At 39.2% G+C, this 9,299-nt stretch overlaps 1 long non-coding RNA gene across 1 annotated transcript; it reads right to left on the bottom strand.

The window, feature by feature from the left end:
- Positions 1-550: 550 nt before the first annotated feature.
- On the bottom strand, positions 551-7,920 carry LOC107202564. The gene is made up of 3 exons (XR_001520730.3): positions 7,528-7,920; positions 7,323-7,375; positions 551-1,963 (listed from the first exon to the last, which is right to left on the bottom strand). It is a non-coding gene; the product is annotated as an uncharacterized LOC107202564 (long non-coding RNA).
- Between the last annotated feature and the right edge of the window lie 1,379 nt (positions 7,921-9,299).

Genomic DNA, 9,299 nt, shown 5'->3' with positions numbered 1-9,299 from the left:
GCATAAACTTTGTTTTCAGATTGTATCTTGGGAGGGAGGGGTAGAGTAGGAGGTCAGGTTATGTATTTATGTATTAGCATATTCACTATCCGAAGCAGTTGTCAGTCATGTAAAATAAGTCTTCAAAGAAATGTCCATCAGAGAATAATTGTCTAGGAGCTGCATTGAAAGGTAATCTTGTGCTCAGCTGTGGCGAAGTTCAGCTCCATGAGAATTAGGCAGATCACAGTGAACTTTGCTGGGAATGAAATGTCCCAGCATTCACTTCTTCATGCTTCATGTCTTTATGCTCCAAAAATGTTCTGGCCTGGAATTCCATAAACGTACCTTCGGAGAAATCACAGTGGTCAGAGCAGGCTTCTTCACAAGAACAATATGTTTTTGGCTTAGTAAGTGCTTACTCTATTCTTTTGCAAGTCCTTGTTTTGATTTATATCCTGCATGTTTTTGTTTGTCTTCTCAGATGAAATTGTATATATCTCTTTTTGATTAATGCTTTGGATCTAGCTCTGCAGGGCAGCAGACAAAAACACATAGTGGTCCCAAAAAATTGATTTACCAGTTTATTTACTTGAGATCTGGGTTCTTTTGCACTGAGTTATGCAAAATTGCAACAACAGGTTTTATTGGTATTTGAATCAAGGGTTGTATTTTATGGTTGGATATCAAGGAAAGCAGACAAAAGATGTAGGTCAAAACAGTATGATTAAAAATACAGACCAAGAAATGGCATCCAACAATAGTTCAGTTTCCTGCTGCTAATGTATGCTAGCACAATTTAACAGCTAGTTACTTGAGCCTGCTGGAAAGACTTTGTCCCAGTACAACAGACGTTCAGTTTGAGCATGTGTGTTACGATCTTCTAACTAGCAAAGCTGGAGGTTGGACATAGCCATAAATCCGCTGTATTCTGGGAATAGAAGCTGGCAAAAACAGTCAGAGCTAAATAATCAGGGCAGGATCTTGCTGGGATTTGGATACTGGCTAACATAACTAAGTGCAGATGTTTATGTGGACAGAAATACATTCCCAGAATAAGAATATTGTACAAACACATGACGATTTTATAGCAGGAAAAAAAGCCAAGGAAGTGAGGATAATAAAACAAACACTTATTTTTGATGAAGCACGTTCTGTTTCGCTCTGCTTTCCTGAAGTGGCCAAGGCTGCCTCTACTGTGTCCCCTGCTGGAGCTTGTTGAAGCTTCTGAAAATTGCTTGGGTTGTGGCTCTGGTGCTTACCTGAAAGTCTCCATGGGCACTCATGTGGGTGCCACAGTCTGTCTTAGATAAGCGGAGAGAAGCAAGCGTTTTTGAAAGTGTTTCTCGGAGGGAACAGCTGAAACAGGTCAGATGAATCTTATCCCAAATGCCTGGTCATTCGTTTTGCTGCCATATCTGGGTTATTTTTATCTGAACTCCACTGGCTACATAGTGGCATAATTTCTTTTCTCTTGGTTCCTTCTTATTTATACAGCTGAAGAACTGCCTACTCTTTATTTTCCTTAACAATTTTTAATTTAGCTGTTGTTTCTTGCTTTAGTTTGGGCTTTCCAGCCCTGACTTTTGGGTTAGCTGCACCAGTGCTTTTTTGTTTGTTTTTTTTTTTGCTTGCAGATGTGTCAACTGTTCAATTTTGAGACCTGAATACCCTCATGGGAGCCAAGAATACCAGCTTTTTCATTGTGTGTTTACCACAGAATTATGGTTGAAATGGAATGGAATGTCAAAACATAAACTAAATGCATTTTATGTTGTATATTGTAAGCAAAACTTCAGATCTCTCTGGCAGGTCAAGTGTGTCTTTAGAGCAAAGAGGAAGCAGCTTCAAACATAATTCTGCAATGTATAAACAGAGTGGTTACATAGGAGACTTTCCTTGACAACGATGAGATGAAAGCTAAGCTGATATATCCAGGTTTGGCAGTACACTTCAAGGTAGCTGTAGACTGCTTGGAGAATATCTGGAGGAAGAACAAAGGTGAAGAACACTTGACTAAGACACTTGAGACAAAAAAGAAAGGAACTGGACTTATGTTTCCACTCTGTTTTCTCTAGGTTATAAATCTTGAGAAACATGGGACTTTGCTGTAAAGGTGAAGGGAATGAAGTTTGCGCTTATGAATAGGACATAAAATAAAACAGTGGACTAAAATTCAAGCTTTCCAAAGAATAGTGTAAGCTAAACACTGACATCTAGGCTAGGAGGTTGTTGACCACCTGTAATGGTCATCCATTTTTAAGAACAGGATAAAAAAATACCTTTAGGGAACAGATTTACTTTTTCCTGTTGAAGAGCAGTGAAAGTAGTAGACAGATCATAAAAGCTGTCCTGGTCCTAACACTTTAGGGCTCTGAAGTGTTACAGTAGTTTGCCATGTTTTGCTTTTGGATGAGATCTAGGGGGCCTTTTTTAATGGTCCAGTTTTTTACCTGTGGTTTTCATTTTCATGCATTCATTTTACTCAAATAGATAAAAATTATGTGGAGTATGCTCCTTGTAAGTATATTTATCATAGAACCTTAGAATGCCTCAGGATGTGAGCCATAAGAAGCAAGGATTTTAATTCTCTGCTCCTTGCAGGACTACCTAAAGCTACACCAAAGAGCATCATCCAGATGCTCCTTGAACTCAGGCAGGTTTGGTGCCATGACCATTTCCCTGTGAGCTCGGTCCAGTGACAGACCACCCTCTGGCTGAAGATTCTTTTCCTGGTGACCAGTGTTGATACATGAGAACTAAAAACCTGTTCTTCTCCAGAAGGTTTCTCAGCTCCCTTTTCTGTGATACAGGCATACTAGGAAGGTGACAATTGTGAAGGATGCTTGTCAAGGAATTTTACTGCATAGCTGTGCAATGTAATATGTGTTTATAGGATTGACAAGTGTCAAAAGATGGACTTTTTAAAGATGTTGACACAAAAAAATAAGAGGTGGAAGACAAGAATTTGCCAGAAAAATCTTCTAATTAAATAGACTCTGCTGTTTTAATATAATCTTTTCATATCATTAAACTTGCTTACTTATAAATTCACCATCTGAACTGTGTTGAGTCTGATGAATGTTTGGATTATACCAGTTTGTTTGTACCATCCTGTTGAACATTTTTTCCCCTTACTGTTCTGCTGGAATTCCAAAGGTTGCATCATATTTTCAGAAAAGAAAGGGAGGTAATACTGAAGAAAAGCTTACAGGCAGGTAGATAAAACGCACACTGGTTTAAAAAAACCTCTTAGATCTTTGCCAAGAAGGAACTGAAAATTAAAACCAGAGAAAGTAATGTGTTTTTGAAACTTGGGCCTGTAAAGACAGAATAAGAGGGGTCACAACATCGTTTTCACTGTAGTAACACAGCATAACCCTTCTGTCATCTGAGTAGTACTGTGGACTTGGTTCTGCAGCAGCATTTCTTTATGTGACAACTCCCAGTTAAATTCAATGCCTAATAATTTTTTTTGTATTTACCACATTAGATTTTTTTTTTTTTTTTTGATGTGTGTTCCTTTTGCATGTGGCAGAAGCAAATGTCCTTGTTATTCAGGCTGCTGTCATGCAGAGGGAGTTAGAGAGCTGGGAATAGCCCGGAGAAGGGCGCACACTGTAGTACTGCTGCTGCTCCAGGTAAGGCTCCCTTTGACTGCCAGGACCCAGCAGCTTTCACTGGCCCAGCAGCTTGCACTGTGCACATTTTGAAATAAAACCAATATGAAACTCCTTCCTGAAAACAGGCATGAAAATGCCAATTTTTGCAGTTCTCTTGCACGAGATGAAGATTTTATCTTCTTCTATTTCCTGAAAAGATGGGAATCTATGACAGACCAGATAGGCTGAGCCAAGGTTGTCTTAATTCCCTGATTTTCTTATACTGTTGTAGTACATCTATGTTGCAGGTTAGTTTTATTTTCAATTTTTAAGTGGGCTTCAAATTTCTAGGTTCAGTGGTCTGAATTCTGCCATTTTACTTGTATGAACTGTTTGGTCTTTTTATACCCATAATACTTCTCCTGGGTCAACTTAAGAAAAGTACACTTCATGAATAAGTCTAATTGCAAAGTGGCCTTTGATGGCTGATTAGCACTTGTTTTGGTGTTACTCTCCAATGCTAATGATGATGTATATGCTCTTTAAGTTTCCTATTATGTCAAGCTGCTATTGTTTATGAATGTGTGATTTACTGGTTATTTCTGATTTTATTCAAGTTGCTTTTTTTTGCAGACAGACTTACTCAGCTAATCCAGGGTAAATATTTGCATATCCTAAGATGGAAGAGATTTATGCGTACAGCAGTGTTATTGGACAGTTTTGTCCCCTTTATCAGGAGTGAACCAAACCTAGGATCTATCATGCATACATCTAACACAGCAGCTGTTCATGAAAAACAGTGTGTCAGCAATGGCTTTTTTCCCACCCAAATAAAAATCTATTAACATTGAGGGTAATTTGTCTCTAGACTTTCACTCTCAGCTGTCTACTTACAATCAGAGCTAGCTGCTCTGCAAGATTCACTGTTGGGACTGAAATTCCCTTTTCCTCATTGGGTTGGAAATAACATTTGTAGAGCACTTGGGAAGAAAACCTTTGAGATTACTCTCAGGCTAGTATTCTTCATGCAGTGGGAATGCAATGGCTCTCTAGCTAACACAGGAAGAAGATTCAGAAATGCAGAAGTAGCAGTCTCTCTTTTATATACGCAAGCAGAAGCAATTCAGTCACATTAAGGAGGAGCACAGCAATGCAGTTCGGAGGGCTGCAAGGTTTTCAGTGGCAAGGAAAAGTTCCTGACAGGAAAGAAAAATCCAGCTAATGTAGTGATGCAGGAAGATCACTGATTTACACCCAGTACTTATAGTGTGTCACCTACACTCTCTGAAAGTAGTTTTTTCCAGGCAAGATGAGCATCCTTTGAACAGTGAAGTGTAATTATGAAGCATTTAAAAAAGTAAACAGAGGAAGATCAAATTCGATGTAGGAAATCTACAGGTTTATAAGTAACCACCTAGGCTGTGTACATGTGACTTTCAATTCATCTACCAGATTGATTTTACTAGAAAGGAAATGCTGCAATGATAAAAATTATTTAGGGAATTAATGAGCTCCCTGTGTAGGTAGTGTTGAACTGCTTGGATTTGAGGAGGTTTGGGATGACAAGGAGAAAGCTTGGAGAGACTTTTTTCTTTATTATCACTGTGATGATGTTTTGATAGAGTAGGACACTACTGGGGACTGAGACACCTCAGTGAAGCCTGCACACTTGGGGAGTATTTGTTTAAGCTATTTGAAAATAGTTTTAATACTTCCTTATTCTATCCAATTTTTTCAATATTTTTATTTTATCAGTGCTATGTGTCATTGACAGTGAATAAACTTTTGGAATTATATATAATTGATAGCTACAGTTTTTTCTCTTTTGTGTTTCATTTTGTTACTAAATTTGCTACTGAACAATTTATATGCTTTCTATATGACTAAGAAAAATAATTGATAAGTTCTTAACTCAAATTCTCCAGCCTATTTCTCATAGAATGAATGTAGCTGATGAGAAATATCCTGATGTGGTTCAAGACAATTGGGAAAAATTAAGAAGTGCTTTAGACAGGAATTCAGATATTTTTAATACTGATGTGCTTCCCTGTTCAAGAGTTTTAAAAAGAAATTGTGAAGAATTATCAGCTTTCCCTTAAAACCACAGTCTCACAGATAATGCATTTGTTTATATGTATTTTCTGAGAAAGGCCAACAGTGCAAACATTGCCATCCTTCATTTTTATGCTTGAGAAATTCAGAGCGTGGCTTTTAAAGTCAGCAGGAATCCTGGAAATCTGGTGTTCAAATTCCAGAGTCTGGAGCCCTGAATCTGCAGTGGTTCCTCCTCTGGACTTATGGTATCTTGGACTGCAGAAACAGGCAGTTCAGAAGGATATTTGTGGGATCAACTTGATGGAGAAGCCAAGATATTGTCTCAATTATGCCAAAGCCTGAAACTCACCCTTCCAATTTTCTGCAACAATATTATTTAAAATAATTCTGTGGGTGGCCTCTTTCTGGATAAACTAAGAGAAGGCGGCTCTTGTTTAAATACTTATGCTGAAGTTTCTCTAGGAGTGTCTGGATTTTCACTCTAACCTGTCTGTTTATGATCAGAATTAGCTGTTCAGCAAGATTTACTATTGGGATTGGGTATCTAGGAGTATCTGCTTGTGGTTATTCTCAAATTCTCTTTCCTTTTAAAGAAAAGGAGGGAGTTGTTTACGAAGAATTACTCGTGTAAGTGGTACTTAGCAAGCAAAGCAGCATTCCTGTTGCAGAGTGTTTAAAACCTAAGATTTAACCCATGCTGTTACAGAGTGGAAACAGTGTGGGACTGTAGCAGTTCACAGAATTGTCTTTGGAAGAGTACAACCTCTCTCTCCTGGGAACTAGGCAGGTCTCTGCCTTGTCCTTGCAGGTGAGGAGTGGGCTGCCCAGGGTGGAGGAATGAAAAGATGCTGTGACTTTTCCTCCCTATCTCCTTTTTCCACCAAAAATCCCTAGTGGACGTACCTGTGGATTAGCACAGGGGAGGAAGGCACAGCCCTTGGCTGGAGTGGCACTGCCCAACCAGTGACAATCGACTGGGAACTGTGCTAAGAAAAGTAGATTTACCTGGGACAGATAAGGGGTCTGTAGCATTTAGTGGTCTAACCAAGCTGTGGCTGGTCTAACTAGTGGTGCTGGTGCAGTCATTTTTCACTTCTTAGCCCAAAGGGGTCCCATGACAGGGAGACAAAGCAGCACTGCCCCAGAAGTACAGTGTTACCAGGGCAGAAAGAGCAGAGTTAAACTCTCTGTTCCAAATGCAGCCCCTTGAACCTGCCACATTTCTTTTATATGACCAGGATAGATGATCCATGATCTTGGATAAAATGGGCTAATAACATACAGAGAAGGGAGCAAGACCTACAACATTACAAAGTTCACCTGAGCCACTCTGTGGAATAGACCCTTATTAGTTTTAAAAGCAACTCAGATGTGCTCTGGATCATTTTGATCTTCAGTATCTGGTTATCTAATATTTGAGGAGCAGTTTCATCTTACCATCATAAGTGTCATTCATCTTCAGTCTAGATCTGAGTGTCATAGATGAAACAACAGAATGATTAGACAAGACATTAAAAACAAAGTTGAAACAAAGCATGGAACAGAAACACAGGTGGCCCTTTATGATGAAACTATGAGATAAATATTGTATTACTTGTAGTTCCAGTAAACCCCAAAGAGTTTTGCTGAACTTTAGCAAATTCTATCTTACCTGTTAGGATCATTGCATATATAAGCAATACTCACCAATACTGGATAAGGAAGAATCTGCTGATGCTTATGTAGACTCTCAAAGATCTCTGGAAAATAAGTAGTAGAAAAAGTGCTGCTGTTTGTTATGGTTTGGCCTTTTTTGACAAAAAGCAGACAACCAACCAACCAACCAATCCCCCTGTGTTAAATATACCCATCAAAGAGCTGAGAAAAGGGAAGAAAATATGACAAAACTTACAGGAACACAGAAGCTTCGGCTCTTCAAGGATGAAGTCATATTGGTATCCTTCAAAGCATTGAGCAAGCCTGAGACGATGTAAAGAAGGAGAAAACAGTTTTCTTCTAAAAATGGGTGTTATGATGCCAACAGACTCTTCAATGCTGATATCAGGCCAGACTCAGCCATCCCCAGGACACCCTTGTTTCAGAAGCTGGTGATAGCAGCATCGTGTCAGAATCAGATACCAGAGGAGTGATAACCCTGAAATAGTAACATACATTAAGTTGTCATGGTATGTGAAGATTTGGGAGGTGTGTGTGTGTGAGAAGAATGTTGTACATGCCTGAGCAGGACTCTGTTCAGGCAGAAGGATTTGTTAACTGATGTCCTTTCCTAGAGGATAGGCAGTCCTCCAAGGACTGTGGAGGTGCCTTGACCTCCAGCAGCTGTTTGTCTTTTGGGGTCTGGAAGAAGGCCCTTTCTTAAAAGAGATATGAAATTAATAAAAATCCACACAACATGGGTTTTCCCTGCCATCATATTCCATTCTCTGACATACTTCTGCTTCTGGATAAAAAAACTCAGGGAATTCAGTCATGGTGTGGATGAAAATTAAAGGGCACTGACTGTGTTGCTTTCAGACATCTTGCACTCATATTGCTTAAAGTGTTGATGTTTTCCAGCTGGTCTGATTATGGGTTTTTTGCAGAGTCCTACCAAAAGGACAATGGCTTCACTCTGCCCTGGCACAAAACTGAAACCGAGGAGTTGAAACCTCAGTTCCAGCTTCTGCGTTCTCACTCTGATATTGACTATAACCTCAAGAATATCACTAACTCACTGATGAGATTTGACCTCTTTTCCCTGGTAACTAAAATGTGCTTCCCAGTGGTAAAAGGAAAAAAAATAAAAATAAAAAACGTTAAAGAAAAAAAGGTTGTTAAAAGCATGGAAGAAAGTTCCATTTATTACAAGTCAGTGTTTTGCATCACAGAAAATAAGACTGTTATTTTTGCTCTTGACAGGAAGCAGCAGAAAGGCTCAACTCACACCCACTAAGCTCTAATAAGTGCTCACATTCATATTTTCAGTATCTTGGTTCTGAGGATGTGCCTTTGTTCTCTCAGCTCTCACTAGCATTTTCTGTGCATTTTCTCGAGTTTTCCTGCCTTATTTTGGTGTCTCCCTGAGCTGTGGTCCTTCCACTAGAGGTCGGCTGCAGCACACCATCACCCAGGAACTTGCCAACCTCCACAGTTCTCAGGATACCAGCAAGAAAACTCTCAGTTTCATTTTTATTGTCATCCAAAGGGCAAAACCAAATTAAAATCTCCACTGTGTGCCCAGGGTTCAAAAGAGCTGTTAAACAGAAAAAACAGACTGCTTTTAAATGCATGACTTGCCTTACAAACTGCACCTTGAATGAGCACAGGTGATCAGCTGAAAAGGACAAAGGTTTGATTGCATAAACTGGTCTGTAAGACTTTCCTCAAATTAGCATTTGAGCTATCAGAGATAAGCTCAGGCAGACAGGTTTACCCAGCTAGGCAATGATGTACATTGCCTTCATTGTAGGCTGGCTTAATTTGTGGCTTCTTAGTTTCTGAACAGGACTTTCAAAGTACACATTCTGTGTTAATGTTTTTCTTACCAAAGCCATTGATAAGAAATTTCCTATTAACTTTTATTGAAAGATGGTGGTTTTCTATTTGGAGGTGCTAGAAGTAACAGCAGGGAGTTTCATTGTGTCTGCTGAAAAAGAAAAGAAACACAGGACCAGAATGTCTCCT

Source organism: Parus major, chromosome 3, assembly GCF_001522545.3.
Source record: "Parus major isolate Abel chromosome 3, Parus_major1.1, whole genome shotgun sequence".
Classification (NCBI taxonomy): Eukaryota; Metazoa; Chordata; class Aves; order Passeriformes; family Paridae; genus Parus; species Parus major.
This window is presented reverse-complemented; position numbering and strand designations above follow the sequence as displayed.